Source organism: Chiloscyllium plagiosum, unplaced genomic scaffold (genome assembly GCF_037043375.1).
Source record: "Chiloscyllium plagiosum isolate Xiang-an unplaced genomic scaffold, Cpla_swu_hap1 HiC_scaffold_14, whole genome shotgun sequence".
Lineage (NCBI taxonomy): Eukaryota > Metazoa > Chordata > Chondrichthyes > Orectolobiformes > Hemiscylliidae > Chiloscyllium > Chiloscyllium plagiosum.
In genome coordinates this window covers 60,143,079-60,160,702 of record NW_028270152.1, presented here as the reverse complement: position 1 = coordinate 60,160,702, position 17,624 = coordinate 60,143,079, and positions in this window count along the sequence as shown.

The window sequence follows — 17,624 nt, the reverse complement described above, 5'->3', positions numbered from 1 at the left end:
GCTTGTAATACCCATCACTGCACTTCTCTGTCATGCAGAAAGTAATGTTCCTCTTGCTCGATGTCCTCATCAACCCCCTGAGAGGACTGCTGTCACTCTCACAGCTGAGATTATGTGGCATGCTCTATCTGGGGTGTGCCACAAGCATTCCACACTCTTTCCCTCCTACCCAGACCGATCCAAGCATCAAAACCTCATCATCAGGATGCCTCTCACCTGCTCCACAATGGCCCTGGTCCAGGCTGCAGTGTATCTATGCTCAGCCTCAGTCAGGCAGTTGCGGAACAGAGTCAACAGCCGTGGTCGGTGAGGGTAGCCTGGCCTTGTTTTCCTGCTGTCGCCCTCATAAGGCATCCATCCATTAAAACAAAGCAGGGATACAAGAATGATCACAGATATAATCATCATGAAGCTTCTGGCCAATTGATGGAGATTTCTAACATCTAAGACAAGGAGGAGGAGAAATTGCCTCTCTCAAAGGATCACGAATTATGAAATTCACTACCCAAATGTGATGGCTTGGGGAGTACTGAGTCAATTTAAGGAGGAGATAGATTTTTAATGGGTAATGAGTTGAGGGATAACAGAGAGTGGGTAGGAGAGTGGAGTTGAAGCCGAGATGAGATCAGTCCTGATTGCATTGAATGGTGGAGCAGGCTGGAGGGAATGACCTGCCTACTCCTCCTCTTACATTCTTTTGTGGTACTGATGATCACAGATAAATTGTAATTGACCAAATGGAGCTTTTTACCATGAATGAAGTAAGCTTCATTATGACTAGTGCTCACAATGCGATGTGCATCCGGTCCATAGTGCCTTACATCCTGGGGAAGCCAGCTACATTCACAAAGCCTGAAGCCAGTGATGGAGCACTGACCTCATCACAGAAAAATGGAGATGAAGTGAAGTGATTTGGTTTCAAAGCGTATCATTTGTGGGTTGAGAGATTCCACCCAGTGAATCCTTGGAAGCAGCCAGCTGTGTAAAATCTCAAAGCGGCTATGCCCTTGTCTGGCCCACAGGTAGCTCTTTCAATGTCGCAGTTCACAGAGAGGTCTATGATCAATTTGTAATCACCAGTGAAATGGTCAAGATTACTTGTGGCCAGGAACAGTATTCAATAGACACGCTCACTGCATGTGTTTCACCTTCAGAATTCTGGTAATTACTGATGTCTTAAACCTGTAACGTGGGAGAGTCTGATTAATGCCATTGTATCTTGAAGGGCTTCTTCATCACTCATACATCAAGGTTGAGAATGTGTTGCTGGAAAAACACAGCAGATCAGACAGCATCCGAAGAACAGAAAAATCGGCGTTTTGGGCCGGAGCCCTTCTTCAGGAGTGAAGCTGGGAGCCTCGGGGAGGTGGAGAGATAAGTGGGAGGAAGTTGAGGCTGGGGAGAAGGTAGCTGAGAGTGCAATAGGTGGATGGAGGTGGGGGTAAAGGTGATAGGTCGGAGTGGAGGGTGGAGCGGATGGCAGGGAAGGAAAATTGACAGGTGGGACAGGTCATGAGGGATGGTGCTGAGCTGGAAGATTGGAACTGGGGTAAGGTGGGGGAAGGGGAAATGAGGAAACTGGTGAAGTCCACATTGATGCCCTGGGATTGAAGGGTCCCGAGGCGGAAGATGAGGCGTTCTTCCTCCAGGTGTTGGGTGGTGAGGGAGTGGGGCAGGACCTGCATGTACTCAGCAGAGTGGGAGGGGAAAGTTGAAATGTTCGGCCACGGGGTGGTGGGGTTGATTGATGTGGGTGTCTTTACCTGGGAAAGTGAGGTGCTGAGCGGGGGCAGGACTGACTGCAGATAGAGTAGATGGCAGCACATGGCTGCTAGCGTAAAATGGAGGATCCTGAAAGAGAATCATTGTTGAAGGTTTCGGATTTATAGAGTGAGCTGGGTATCCTGTTCAGGTCCAAACTGTGTTGGTCTGAATGTGGTCTGGACTCCATGTGGGATCAGATGGCTCCGTAGGCAGGTACTGAGGAAGGAGATGTAGCTGTGGTAATGGATCTGCTTTAGGACGTGGCTGAAGAGCTTCAGGGCAGAGTTTGTCTGGGAAAGTGAGGCTCTGAGTTGGGGCAGGACTGACTTTGTCTGGGAAAGTGAACATTTCAACTCCCCCTCCCACTCTGTCAGAACCCTTCAATCCCAGGGCATCAATGTGGATTTTACCAGTTTCCTCATTTCCCCTCCCCCCACCTTATCCCAGGTCCAACCTTCCAGCTCAGCACCATCCTCATGACCTGTCCCACCTGTCAATCTTCCTTCCTACATATCTGCTCCACCCTCCTCTCCAACCTATCACCTTTACCCCCCACCTCCATCCACCGTTGCACTCTTAGCCTTCTTCTCCCCAGCCTCACCGTCCTCCCATTTATCTCTCCTCCCTTGAGGCTCCCAGCCTCATTCCTGATGAAGGGCTCCGGCCCGAAATGTCGATTCTCCTGCACCTCAGGTGCTGCCTGACCTGCTGTGCTTTTCCAACAACACACTCTCAAATCTGATCTCCAGCATCTGCAGACCTCACTGACTCATACCCATGAGTGCCTGCTTCCTCAGAGGGAAAACAAATTTGTCTCTGCTGTAGCTGCAGCCATTTTTCATTTCCATTGCACATTTATCATTCAGCTGAGAATAAGAGATGACACAGGTAACAGTTTGTAGAGTGAGTTGTCAGCTTAGAATGTTAATCAAGGTGAGCTGGATTAGAAGATTAGACTGTCTACATTCTGGAAACAGGCCCTCCAGCCCAACAAGTCCACACTGACCATCTGAAGAGTAACCCACCTAGACCTATTCCCCCATCCTATCTTTACCCCTGCCTAATACACCTAACTATGGGCACTTTAGCATGACCAATTCACCTGACCCGCACATCTTTGGATTGTGGGAGGAAACTGGAGAACCCGGAGGAAACCCACGCAAACACAGATAGAATGTGCAAATGCCACACTGACAGTTGCCCGAGGCCGGGATCAAACACAAGTCCCTGGTGCTGTGAGGAAACAGTGCTAACCACTGAGCCACCATGCCAACCCTGGAGATCCAAGGAACGTGCTCAAACTTTCATGTCTGGATTTGGTGGCATCTCGTAAGTGCATGCAAATAGACCCCTCATCGCTCACTAGATTCTCATCTTGCAGATAAAACTTAGGTGGAAAATTAGACCTTCCTCCTCAATACAAGAATCTCATTTTTGATTGTCAGCACATTTTCCCAATGAGCTTGCCATCATCCATATCATGCAGCGTGACACAGTGGCTCAGTGCAGCCTCGCATCGCCAGGGACTTGGGTTCGGTTCCAGATTTGAGTAACTGTATGTGTGGAGTTTGCACGTTCTCCCCGTGCCTGTGTGGGGCTTCCTTCCAAAGATGTGCAGGATTGACCATGGGAAATGCAGGGTTACAGGGAGAGGGTGGGGATGAGTGGGATGCTCTTTGGAGGGTCGGTGTGGATTCGATGGGCCAAATGGCCTGCTGCCATACTGTAGGAATTCTATGATTCAGGGGTGAGAAGACTTTGCTGCATGCTTGAAGTCGAAAATACAACTTAACTGCAGGTTATAAGATTACCAAATGTTTTAACAGCTCCTCGAGTTATGCAACATCTCCTCAGTGTGTGCAAACTTTTCCTACTTGAGATAATCAAAAATTAGACCAAAGTTGATTGACAGCTAAGCAGCCTCTATTTATCTTGATGGGCTAGTGAAGATCTGCTGATATCCATACGTACCTTTTGTTGATAGGGAACTGTTACCTCATCAGAAAATTACAGCTAATGACTCCTTTAGAAAATAAATATACCCTATCACAGATCAGATATAATAATAGAACTTATAAGCTTTTGCAGTCCCAGGATTCCTAGGAAGCTGGTGATTGCATTTATGGAGAACATCAGGCTTCTGTTTGTACAAATTTCAATATTCTGGTTACATTGTTGATCTGCCAGAACTTCAGAAAATTCTTGATACTTTTATTGTTTCCTCTGTGTTGTTCATGGTTTGTTAACTGCATCTTTTGATACTATCCCAGCTTAATCGGTTGACTTTCAGTTCTAACACTTTTCACAATAGGGATAAAATATGGACTACTGACTTTGAAATTCCATTACTTGATTTTAATACCTTTCACGGATGATATATTAAAAAAAAAATACTTAAAATGGCCAAAAGCAAGCAGCTATCAGTGTAAGTGGAGGAGACGAGAGGATCTATTCTGGTATCCTCGACTGATTATCAGGCATTCCCAGGAGTTGCAAAACACATGAATCATGCCAACATAACACTCATAGATATCTGCATAGTGTGTAAGCAAGTACAAACCTGTATCTGTTAGCTTTGTAAATTGTTTGGACTGAAATTAACATTTAGCTCAAAAGGCACTCAACAAGCTCAAAATCGATGTTTCGGGCAGGAATGCTGATGAAGGGGTTTTGCTCGAAATGTCGATTCTCCTGCTCCTTGGATGCTGCCTGACCTACTGTGCTTTTCCAGCACCACACTCTCGACTCTAATTTCCAGCATCTGCAGTCCTCACTTTCCCCTACTCAACTAATTCATCCAGTGCAGCATGAAGAAACCCTAAGCTCCTTGTTTGACTTACACCTCAATGATGTTTCACATATTGGAGATGAAAGACATCACCTGTAATCACAGATTAGTAATCAATTAACCCAGATAATAAAATACACAAAACCACTCTGTATCACAACTTAAAGAGATCTTTAACATTTGTTCCTATTGATTTAAACGAATGACTGTTGAATAAAGGCAACTACAGAGGCATGAGGGAGGAGCTGGGTAGAATTGACTGAGAGAGGAGACTAGCAGGAAAGAGAGTGGAACAGCAATGGTATTAGTTTCTGGGAGTAATTTAGGAGACACAGCAGACAGTCATCCTGAAGAAGAAGAAGCATACCAAGGGGAAGGTGAGGCAACCATGGCTGACCAAGGAAGTCAGGGACAGCATAAAAGAAAAAGAGAAAGCATATAACGTGGCAAAGAGCAGTGGGAAGCCAGAGGATTGGGAAGCTTACAAAGACCAACAAAGGACAATGAGGAAACAAAGAAGGAGGGAGAATATTAAATACGAGGTAAGCGAGCCAGTAATATTAGGGAAGGTGGAAGAGTTTATTTAGATACATAAAGAGCAAAAGAGAGGTAAAAGTGGGCATTAGGCTGCTGGAAAATAACTCTGGAGAATCGATAAAGGGGAACAAAGAAATGCTGAGGAACTGAATGAGTACTTTGTGTCAGTCTTCACAGTGGAAAACACGAGTAATATCCCAAAGATTCAAGAGAGTTGGGATGGGGGCAGAAATGAGTACCGTGGCCATCATCAAGGAGAAGGTGCTCGAAAAACTGCAAGGTCTGAAAGTGGACAAATTGCCTGGACCAGCTGGGCTACACCCTAGAGTTCTGAAGGACATTGCTGAAAAGATAGTGGAGCCTTTAATAGTAATCTTTCTGTTATCATTGGAGTAAGGGAGGGTCCTAGAGGATTTGAAAATTGTGTTTAAGAAAGAAGTAAGGCAAAAGATGGGAAATTACAGGCCAATTAGCCTGACCTCAGTCATTGGTAGGATTTTGGACTCCATTGTAAAAGATGAGATTTCTGAATATTTGGAAGTGTATGATAAAATAGGGCCAAATCAGTATGATTTCATCAAGGGGACGTCATGCCTGACAAATCTGTTAGAAATCTTTGAGGAGGTAATGAACAGGTTAGACCAAGGAGAGCCAATGGATGTTATCTATCTGGACTTCCAGAAGGCCTTCGATAAGGTGCTGCACAGGAGGCTGCTGAGTAAGATAAGGGTCCATGGTGTTAGAGGCAAGGTACTAACATGGATAGAAGATTGGCTGTCTGGCAGAAGGCAGGAAGTGGGGATAAAAGGGTCCTTCTCAGGAAGAAAGCCAATATCTGGTGGTGTTACACAAGGGTCAGTGTTGGGACCACAACCTTTAGTTTATGGGGGCCCTAATGTTCTAGATGAAGGAACTGAGGGCATTCTGGCTAGTGCAGATGACACAAAGATACATGGAAGTGCAGGTAGCATTGAGGAGTCAGGGAGGCTGCAGAAGGAGTTAGACAGGTTAGAAGAGTGGGCTAAGAAATGGCAGATGAAATACAACCTGGGAAAGTGTGAGGTCCATGCACTTTGCTAGGAAGAATAGAGGCATGGACTATTTTCTAAATGGGGAGAAAATTCAAAAATCGGGATTACAAAGCCACCTGGGAATTCTAGTCCAGGATTCTCTCAAGGTAAACTTGCAGGTTGAGTAGATAATTAGGAAAGCGAATACAATGTTGGAATTCATCTTGAGAGGACTAGAATATAAAGCAGGGATGCATGTCTGAGGCTTTATAAGGCTCTCGTCAGACCACATTTAGAGTATTGTGAGCAATTTTGGGCCCCATACCTCAGGAAGGATGTATTGCCTCTAGAGTTGGTCCAGAGGAAGTTCAAGAGAATGATCCCAGGAATGAAAGGTTTAACCTCTGAGGGATGTTTGAGGACTCTGGTTCTATACTCGATAGTGTTTAGAAGGGTGAAGGGTGATCTAATTGAAACTTACAGAACTCTGAACGGCCTGGACAGAATGGATGTTGAGAAGATGTTTCCATTGGCAGGAAAGATGAGGACCCAAGGGCACAGCCTTAGAGTAAAGGGAAGACCTTTTAGAATGGAGATGAGGAGAAACTTCTTTAGCCAAAGAGTGGTGAATCTGTGGAATTCCTGACCACAGAGGGCTGTGGAGGCCAGGTCATTGGGTATATTTAAGACAGGGATAGATAAGGATCCTTTTGTTTTTCTTTTGTGTAAGACATTATACTTTTTTTTAACTTTGTCCATGTATCAGTTTGTATGATTGACATTACATCTTTATAATTATCCTAAAGGTTAGCGGATAATAAAAGAGAGCTAATAAAAAGGAGAGAGGTGCTTTATTAGAGAGAGAGGTATAGCCTCATGCTAAAAAGATAAATCTGTATTGCAGCCAACCTTCCTCACCTAGTCACAACATACTTTTTAACACTTTGGTCAAGTCATACAATTATAGAGTCATAGACCTGTACAGCACAGAAACAGACCCTTTGGTCAACTCATCCATGCCAACCAGATATACTAAATTAATCTAGTCCTATTTGCCAGCATTTTGCCGATATCCCTCAAAACCTTTCCTATTCATATAGCTATCCCAGATGCCTTTTAAATGTTGTAATTGTACCAGCCTCCACCACTTCCCCTGGCAGCTCATTTTACGCTGTTTGTTTGGAGAGTTCAATTTGCTAAAATTAGGTCTCAATGCGGCAGAATTCAGAAAGTTGTAAAACATTAAACACAAATGACTTTCATATTATTATAATTCTGCCAATAGTTGTATATTGACAACAGTTGTAACAAATCTTAACAATCTGATCATGCAACATCAGATCCTCAGGAGAAATAGGAATGGGAAACAAATGTATGTTGACAGCTCGATCCTGAGAATGACTTAAAAATATTTCATGGCTGGCCTATTAACTGTGGGACAAGTAGACACTCTGGGCTCGGTATAAGACTGAAGGTCTAGTTCATTGAGTGAAGGTAGCAAATGGCTCTTACAGCTGCAACTGAAAACACTAGCAACTCTCGTCAATCAATGAACTTCTTTAGGAAAAGCAAATTCAGTCAGTCAACTGACTTCATGTACATACTCACTTCATTGGTGAACTTTATTCATGGCTGCGCAGATTTGTTTTGCGGTACAGAGTCAGTAGGGTGCTGATAGGGATTAATGCATCATGACTGTCTAGTTAAAGTTTAAGGGGTTGCTAATAGGTAAGTGTAAATGAAAGAAATACAAAAATTGTCAGAGCATTTAAGAAGTCCCAAGTTGTATTCTGAACCCCAGACTGACTTTGTTATAGCTGAAAATGTGTTGCTGGAAAAGCGCAGCAGGTCAGGCAGCATCCAGGGAGCAGGAGAATCGACGTTTCGGGCATGAGCCCTTCTTCAGGAAGGGCTGAAGAAGTGGCACAGTGGTTAGCACTGCTGCCTCACAGCGCCAGAGACCCCAGGTTCAATTCCCGCCTCAGGCGACTGACTGTGTGGAATTTGCACGTTCTCCCCGTGTCTGCGTGGGTTTCCTCCGGGTGCTCCGGTTTCCTCCCACAGTCCAAAGATGTGCAGGTTAGGTGAATTGGCCATACTAAATTGCCTGTAGTGTTAGGTAAGGGGTAAATGTAAATGTAGGGGTAGGGGTATGGGTGGGTTGCGCTTCGGCAGGTCGGTGTGGACTTGTTGGGCCGAAGGGCCTGTTTCCACACTGTAATGTAATGTAATCTAATCTAATCTAATAAGAGTGAGAGGAGTTGAAGTGAAAATGAGGGAGGAATAGGGAGAAAGAAGTGTTTGACACACCTAATATCATAGGACGTTCAATGCTGAACAGCATAGTGAAGGATGCTGCTGTAAAAGATGTATGTCAGTATTATTTCTAAGCCCTGTTTCTCAAAGAATAGCCCTGCTTCTGTCCGGGTTGGTGGAGGTGATCTGGCACCAAGCTGTTGGACCAGGAAAAGGTAAAGGCCACCTCAGTTCTATGCCTTCAAGGTAGAGTCAGAGACTGCTTCTTCACTCAAATCCATTAATTTCAAAAAGCCTACGCTTTCTGTGATATGATCAAGGGGCCACATCATAGAGCCACAGCCAAACTTTTGCTCTGTATCCACTGAGGACCTGTTCAAAAATTTACATGCAAGTCAGAAATAGAAAAGTACTATCATATTAATCAGGCCATTTTCATTGCAAATCTTGTTCTTATTGATATATAGCAGCGTATTCTGGTGTGGTGCAGTTTCAGTACACCAAAATTGCAATCGCATTAAAAAACAGGCATATTTAGCATTACAAGCACGCCAGGCATCAGAGTTCATCATCAGTTGAGAACTAAAGTTGTCATTTGGAGTCCTCCACTGAAATTGGATGCCTAGGAGAAGCCTAAATTAACTAACCTAAATTAATTAGAACTGTCCCTCAGGTAGTTTGAACAAAAAACACTTAAACTCAGTGACAGTACAAATATTTTTGGAAGAACAGTATTTAATTTCCATGCTTTAAGAAAGAAGTATCTTAGGCACTGCAATTAAATGTCCACTTCTGCTTCCCATCTGGGATGTGGGAGCTACAAAATCATGAATGATAACCTTTAAATCCTTCTCATCAAACATTTCATTCTTGAAAAAATGCATATGATTTTTTTTTCCGGTGCCTACTCTAACGTGAATAATACATTGCAATTCAAATACAGCCATTGATCAGAATTAAAGGTTTCACCATCTGTTCAAAAGTTAACTGGCAGGCCAATGCTACAGGTAATTTCTATGTGCCTGCAAGGGGAGTGTATTATGAGAAACTGCCTAGTTGAAATCAAACCTGTTATTATCGAACATTGTCCAAGATGCCTTCAGATGGATAGCTGCATTTTTTTTGTTCAGCATGTCAGTTCATAAATAGTTGTTCCACATGGAGTTATAGCAATTACCACAACAAAGCATGAATCCATATAATTTATTCTAAGCTGCAATAAGAAATCAAAAGGTCCAAAAGGCATCTGTCCTTTACATAACAAGAGACAATTATTTAAAGAAATCATTATTCTTAAAGAGGGTTCTGTTCTTCCAACCACTAACTCAAACCATAAGAAAAGAAAACAGATATCAATAAACCTACTGTGAACTGGATCTACTTCACAGAATGTTATGGTTCACATCAACTTCTCATTTTTCTCTGTCATCATACCCAGCATGTTACATTTTGATGGTATTGAACTGATGTGTGTTTTATAACAGATATATTCCAGCAAAATTATCTTAACTGATTCCTCTATGCATATTATTGCAGTTTTAATTGAATTTATTTAAAACAATAATAAATAATAAATGAAATATTTTCAAAATTGTAAAAAAAATCAATTAAGTAAAACTACTTTGCTTATTATTTAGGTATGAAATTATTATCACTCAATGTAAGTTGAATTTAAAAAGAATTGGACTGTTGAGAAACTAACACAGGGATCTCAATTTGGGTTCAGTTGATGAGATTATAAAATTAGGCTTTTTTTAATGACAACTTCAAAGACACTTCACATATGATGCTGCTCATTTATGTGTAAGTTGTCAAAGTAATTTTATATCAGTTAAAAAGATAATAATCCAATATATTATCACTCTGTACATGTTAACTGTTTTGAGAGGACAAGGTATCCTTAATCTGAATTGAGGTAAAATAGTGGGTGGAATCTTTTGGCTCAGTGCAAGTTTACAGAATCACTGAATTGTAATGGTGTGAGAAAGACCTTGCGACCTATCGTACCTGCACTAGCTCTTTAAATAAGCATCATTACCTTTCCCCCAACTCCTTTCACATTATTTTTATCCAAATAATCATCCCATGCCCTCTTGAATGCTTCAGTTGAGTTGCATGTATATTTCAGAGGGATTCGTGCCACAATGTCTTATGAATTTCTTGTATCTTACCAAATGTGCCATATGAACTACCTGCACTGATCCTTTGGCGTTCCTCATCCAATTCTAGTCCCATCTTACCTTTCTGGTATAACTTGCCACTCCTCCTGATTTCTGCTGCTATCCGTTGAAAGTCTGGTCATGTCACAATTCCTGCCATAGTCCATATTGCTCAGAACCCTATAAGATTCTGCCTTATATTTTAATTTCACTCAAAAACATTAGTCATTACGCTAAATTGTTGCAATACATATTTAAAGATAGAATTTGTTATTAGAGCTCAGTAACAGTTGACCAAAAAGAGAGAGAAAATAAATTATGAGAGTAAACCAGCAAGAAATATTAAAAACAAACAGTAAGAGCTTCTACAATCATAGAAAATGAAAAGTCACTGGGGAATTATTAATGAAAAACAAGAAAATAGCAAATTTTGCATATCTGTAGAAGATAAGATTAGATTAGATTCCCTGCAGTATGGAAACAGGCCCTTGAGCCCAACAAGTCCACATCAACCCTCCGAAGAGTAACCCACTCCCCTACATTAACCCCTGACCAACACACCTAACACCATGGGCAATTTAGCATGGCCAATTCACCTAACCTGCACATGTTTGGATTGTGGGAGGAAACCTACGTGGGGAGAACATGCAAACTCCACACAGTCACCCGAGATGGGAATCAAACCCGAGTACCTGGCACTATGAGGCAACAGCGCTAACCACTGAGCCACCGTGCTGCTAGATGCTAACAGCATCTAAATACAAGTAGTAAACCAAAGGGGATAGTGAGGGAGGAACTAGAAACAACCATTACCAACAGAGAAAAATGTTAATGGAACTAACGGATGATAGGTTGGCAAATGTGATAGCTTTTGATTTCACTATGGTAGTCATGCCTCTGTTGCCCCTCACAATGTTGTTGATCCTCACTATAATTCAAGCGTTTTTCTTTCACTTCTGATCTTCCCAGCTTTGACCCTTTCCAACATTAAAGTTCTTTCCGTTTACCTTCACGGACTTCTAACTTTATATTTGGAACTCCAAAATTGTCACTTCCCTGCCAAACCTGAAATCTGTACAGATCTTATTTATTTTAGATTATATTCCCTACAGTGTGGAAACAGGCCCTTCGGCCCAACCAGTCCACACCAACCCTCTGAAGAGTGACTCACCCATACCCATTTCCCTCTGACAAATGCACCTAGCACTATGGCCAATTCACCTGACCTGCACATCTTTGGACTGTGTGAGGAAACCGGAATACTCGGAGAATATTCACACAGACACAGGGAGAATGTGCAGATTCCACACAGACAGCCACCCAAGGCTGAAATCGAACCTGAGACCCTGGTGCTCTGAGGCAGCAGTGCTAACCACTGAGCCACCGTGTCACCTCTATTACTCTATTAATAACCTACACTGCCCCGCCAGAAGTTTTAATCAGGTCCGATGTGAAAGTTTTAGTCTTGAGTTCTGCTTTTGTCTGCTGTTCCCTTCATGGGTTATGCAGCGTGCTAGCGATCTTGCAGCTCCTGACTGACTAATTGAGTATTCTTAAAACAAGAACATATTCAATATAGTAAGTTCATTTGTCATCTTTTTTCTGGGTCAAGTTATTTATTTTCCACTGTTGTTCCCTTGAGGTACTTGTTATTGCTGCTGATTACCATATTGTATGCATTGCAAAACTAACCCACGCAGATTATAGTTATGTAGTCTGCTGCCACTAATCTTGCTTTCTAAACTGGGTCCAAGAGTCAGTTTCTTCAACTGTAACAGAGGATGAATGACTACTGAGACTTAACAAGAAGGTATAGCTTATCACATTATAACAATGATTCCATTCACATTAGTTAGTTAGATAATTACTATCGGCAGCCAGGGATGACACATCTGACCCCCATTCGGACCTCAGGCTGCCCTCCTCAAATCTCTGTGCAGAAATGCATGATATCGTCAGTTTGGATAGAACCAAATGCAATCTCCAGTATTAACGCCTTCAGAGCCTTTCCCTTATACAACAGTGATAGGCTGTGTTCTTTTCTAATGAATGGCTTTAAATGTTATCAATATCTCTCAGAAGTGCTAAGGCGGTTTGTTAGTTGAAGCGACAGATAATTTATTGGATCATTGTTAATCCACGCCTGAACATTTAACATTTTCCATCTTGCCTCAATTTTGTTTAAAGAGGCCTCTAACTTAGTGATCAGTGACTCATGGTGGAATATATTACAACTCACAGGAGAACAAAGATAACAGCTAAAATATAAATCCTCCAGACCCTTTTTAATAAGCTTTTGTAATAGTCCCTTTTAATATGTTTGCCTAATCCCATTCGTACCATCAAAAGAAAATGACACAGGTTTAAAAAAAGTACAGGACAATACACTCTGTGCTCTAAGATAATGCCAGGATCGTTCAACTGACAGTCACTGCAGTCATCTGTCTTTATTTGTCAATTCCCTCAGGCTATTTTCTGTTGAACTAAAATGAGCAAAAAAAAAGATGAGCCTATATTACTCTGCAATAAAGACTGAAATAAAAAGGGGCTCAAACATCGGCTTGGTTCAGATTAAAGTGGTGCACCTTGCTGCCCTACTCCACCAATAAGACTCTGAACTTTGTGATGTTATGTCAGTGCAACACTGTAATATAAATACAACAGTCAAGATGGCATGCGTTTGTTCATAGTCACAGTAAAGGATGAAGTGCCTGATGTCTTTATTCCAAAAAAAAGACATAGAGCAGTATATCTGACCTGCACTATCTCTGAACACACGTAATTAAAAACTGGTTCAATAATTTCTGTGTTCTTTTGGAAGTACTGAAGTTACTTGTCCTTTTGTTTGGATTGATGGGTGAGCTGCCTCTATTTGCTCTTTCATTTTGCACTTCAGGCCTTCACTGTGAATGGTGAATGGTTCTCAGAGGCTGAGAAGATTAACTCACAGGCATGGTAAGAGTGAGGAGTTGGGGGTTGGGATGCAATATCACACAACAGCTGGGAAATATATTCAGCACGTCTGTCTGTGACATTCCAATACAGCTCACTCATTATTGTCTTGATTCTGGGTTTGGTATCGAATGTGCAAGGTGATGATAAGCCTCAATCACAACTGCAGTATTAAAATGCCAATCAATGATTGGCGTAAGTTTGAGTTAGAAAGTAAGGGAAGACAGGGTGTGACAATGGATTCAGGGTGTGCAAAAATGACTCAACTGATGTCTAACTGGGGACTGTGAGGAACTGAAGAGAGATTCTCTTTCTCAGCAATAAGGGGAAGAGACTGACACAGGCTTTGCTGGAGGTGGCCCAGCAGGTAAACATTGCCTCATACTCCTGAGTATCGAACTTGAACACTATAATGACCACAGTAATTTGTTTTCCTTAACACAGAATTACCTCTCATATTGGATTGTTTAATTGCACTGGTTCAGTTCAATTGAAAATCTCAAACAGATTTACTCAACAGACAATCTGATATTTTGCAATTCCAGAGCTACTGTGTTCACATCTCGAGTCAAGCATGCTTGTAATCCTCATAACTTCTGGTCATCCTGGTCCTTGGCTGTTTAATAAACTCTGCTCTTAAAACAGTCATACAACATAAAGCAGTTCAGGAAAAGTGACACAGTTGCACATTCTTCGTCACACTGCGTGCACATCAATAAACTGGGGTCATCCAACTTATTTCATACAGTATTATCTTTGCTTCCTTAACTTTGTCTAAACATCTCCCTTTCCTTTACTTGAATGGACATCCTCATACTCCAGCTATTCATTTATCACTGTTACCTGTCTTCATATCTCTGTTTGATATGCATCTTACCAAATGCCTTGTATTCACTGGGTGAACACATGCTATTGCAGTCACCCACAGTTCTATCATTTTCCTTATTGCAGTAAAAGAGAACACAGAACATTAGGGAGAAGGAAAGATCTGCAGGTGGTCCACTACAGATCTCACAACTAATAACCTCAGTGAAAGAAGCGTTAGATCATAGAATCCCTGCGGTGTTGAAGCAGGCTATTTGGCCCATCGGGATCCATAGCAATCCTCCAAAGGGCATCCCGCCCAGATCCACCCTGAAACCTTGCATTCCCCATAGCTAATTGACCTAACCAGCATTTTCCTGGACACTATCGGCAATTCAACATGTCAATCCATCTAAACCTGCACAGTTAGTGGGTTTTCAACATTCCTCATCATTAGAGGTTGAGACATCCCAGTCGCCTAGTAAAATATTAGCTTCTCATATGTGAGGAAGCTCTCAATTAGGTTGACTCGATTTTCACAGAGCGCGAAATATGACCAGCTTCAAATGAGATGTTACAAGACGCTTACCTTGCCTGTATCTTATGCTTTTCTCCCCCTGTTAGTTTTTCCCCCAGCCTTCCTGTTTGCAGCTGAACCTCATTAGCCTGATGGAAGACAAGCCCTCAGAGAAACACATTTTTCTATGCTCAGCATGCTACACCTCAGAACTTCTGCTCTGGTGGAACTAATTGTTTGATTTCCTTAGTTGACTCACATGTCATAAGTGAACTGAAGTGGTCCGAGTCAGGGATTGCAATAGAGAGTCTATGTCTCAAATGAATAATGTCTTCAAAGCTCTTCAAGCTGCTAATGAATGCTGAGCTTTGGGGACAGCAGATGGAAAAGAGAATTATTCAGGAACATTCAGAAATATGTGAGGTACTGATAGTTTTCCCAAACACATCAAGAAGTTCACCTTGAGCGCGAATCTGATCATCTAGCAGGACGTCATGACAATGTCTGTTCATATGGAAAGTTCAGTCAACTCTGTGGGACAGCACGTGGAACAATCAAATGAGTTCCTCCATGCTTTGGTGAAGCCCTCCACATCCTGAATGCCATCACATCTGTCAGTATGAATAGGATGACATATGCCTCCAGCAGAGTGATAGCAGGTGAAAGGACAGGGATGTGTGCTAGTGAATGGGGAGCTGGAAATAGGGAGACTATTTAGAACTCATATTGCTCACCCATGAATCCACCTCAGTCAGCAGCTGATATGTCCTGAAGGCTGAGTCTTCTGCTCAGGTCTGGGTGCAGCAACCTATCGTTTGGTCTTTACGAGTTACAAAATACAGGCATTGTCAGCCAAGGATATCTTTGTAGTCAGAGCAGGGATCTGAATAGTCTGTCTTTATAGCTGCATCACTGGATTATGAACAGGAACAATAATGTATGCTGATTGTATAAGAATCTACAAATGAGTATGCAAAAAAATTACTTTGCAATGTTCTGTTCTTTAGGGGAATCAAATAAGTCTTATTTGTCACCTTTGTCATCACAAAACAGAACAAATTAGAGGAAACATACAACACCATGAACAATACCCTGACAGGCATAAAATTCACAAAAGAGGTGAACGACAGCAGACTCCCATTCCTAGATCTGACAGTTGAACGTACTATTAACAGAGAGCTTCAAACCAGCATCTACAGAAAAACAACACACAAGGACCAAATACTTAACTTCAGAAGCAATCATCCCAACACCCACAAACGGAGCTGCATCAAGACATTATTTCAATGAGCTACATCACACTGCAGCACCCAAAAACTACAAAAAGCAGAAGAAAAATATATAACATTTTCAAGTAAAACAGGTACCCACTAAACACAATCCGCTGATTCCTCAGACACAATGCAACCAAAAACTATAGCTACATTACCTTACATCAAAGACATATCAGAAATGACTTCCAGACTACTCAGACCCTTTTGGCATCATGATAGCCCACAAACCACCACTTAAACAGCGACTAATGAACCTAAAGGATCCAATAGATACCACTAGCAAAACTAGCGCCATTTACAAGACACCATGCAAGAACTGTAACAAAACACTACATCGGACAAACTAGCGGGAAACTTCCCACCAGGGTACATGAACACCAACTGGTCACCAAATGACACAACCTACTATCATTAGTTTCTATACATACAAAGAAGAACACCACTTTGACTGGGACAGCACACACATCCTAGGACAGGCGAAACAAAGACATGCACGAGAATTCTTAGAGGCATGGCATTCTAACCAGAACTCCATCAATAAACACATCGATTTAGATCCTATCTACCTTCCCTTGAAAAAGAACCAAAATGATCATCACCCACCCTAAGAAACCAAGACCTATAAACAGAGAGGCAGGACATAATGCCAGCACTTCACCAGAGACTCTCACTGATGATGTTACCTAGTATGGTGACGAAACATCTGAAATCAAACCTACCAGCTCAGCAAGCTAACTTACATCAACCTGAGCTACAAATCTTCTCAAAAATCACTAATACTTATTATTTTTACACACCTTTCCTGCCTGGTCCATTATTGGTTGCTGATTGTTATGTTTCCTCTTAACTTGTTTACTAATGAATGCGAAGACATAATTTGGCAGAGGGAATGTCTCAGGATGGCTGTTTGGTGAAAGGACTGCTTTGTGTGAACAGCTCGGAAGACTGAAAAGAGTGGTCCTTATATGTATTTCCAACATTGTTGCAACCTTAATGAACTTTGCATTAAAAGGGTCTTCCTGACGTCACAAACAGCAATGGAAGTATTTGCATTACTGTCTTATCCCCTTCGTCATCTTCGTCTTCCTCAACTTCCTCTCCTCATCCTTGGAATTGTCCATAGATGACTGGTGCTTGGAGCTTCTTTCTTGCTGCTGTGCAAAATTCTGCTAAGCACTGAACACAATGAACATTCTGGTGATCATCTGGCACTCATTGTAGAGCTATTGGTGTTAATCAGTTGGGTTTTGGAGGGTGCTACAATTAAAGTTATCATGGGTATCCTTTGTCTCCAATCAGACTCGCCTGAAGAATGCTTACAGTCCAAAGAGATCAGTGGGTATGAATTGTTCACAAATCTAGTACACAGCTGTAAAAAAATATCTGTTCACCAGTTATATGCTGATGGAGTAGAAGGTCTTGTGATTCCTGAGCTTTCCTGTTGTTCCGCATTGCCTCAAGTGTGCTGCAAAGACCACTGCAATACCATGGAAATCCAGCCAAAGATGCAAATCTGCATTATTGTGCCTAAAGTTCACATAAATCCTAAAGCTGAGAAATATC